The sequence below is a fragment of the Octodon degus genome, unplaced genomic scaffold (assembly GCF_000260255.1).
Source record: "Octodon degus isolate 3935 unplaced genomic scaffold, OctDeg1.0 scaffold00391, whole genome shotgun sequence".
Classification (NCBI taxonomy): Eukaryota; Metazoa; Chordata; class Mammalia; order Rodentia; family Octodontidae; genus Octodon; species Octodon degus.
The window spans coordinates 665,068-665,912 of record NW_004524967.1 but is presented as its reverse complement, the minus strand read 5'-3'; positions in this window follow the sequence as shown (position 1 = coordinate 665,912).

Here is an 845-nt window from a genome sequence, read left to right as displayed (position 1 = left end):
AAAAAAAAAGGAAAGAAAGAAAAGCCCTCTCCTCAGTTTTGGCTGCAATATACATCTCCAGGATTTCAGTTTTGCTGAGTATTAAGTTCATCAGGAGTGAAAGCCCAGGATAGGTTTTTATTACCTCTAAAATTTTCAGTGCATGTGTGATGAACTTCTATGAAATTTCTTAATTGTTCCAAAGTGAGACTTTCTGTGAGGAACATAGGCACCATGAGATACTAAGAGAAAGTTCATACAGAACCTATTTTCTTGCTATTCTTAGGCTGAAAAAGTGACATGTTAATGTTTTAGAATTATTTTTTTGAAAGTTATGATTGTATGTAATTATGAGGAATACAGTTCTATTACAAGGTGTGCATATATGTTTTGAGTCCATTTAACTATTCGCTATATCCATCACCTTAAATATTTGACCTTGAGTATGTTTTCATGGTTATTCTTATTTCCATAAATGGCAGAAGTAAAGTTGGCTAGATAGCTCAGCAGATTAAAGTGCCTGCTTAGGCAGACACAGTGGCCGGGGGTTCAATTCCTGGCCTGCAGTGCCAGCCCTGCCCCAGGGGCGCACTGAGACCATGAATGAGACTGGGAGTGGTGGTGTACGCCTGTAATCCCAGCTCTTGGGAGGCTGAAAACAGGAGGATCACTATGAGTCCGATCTAGTAGTGAGACCCTGTAGACCCTGAACTAAATTTTGAATAAATAAATAAATAAATAAAGTTCCTTCCTTTTAAAAGGTTGAACTATTTCATTGTGTATAAATACTACATCTTTTTTAAAGAGCTTATGTTGATTTCATACTGTGGGTATTATAAGCAATGTGAAATGAACCTGAGAGTATA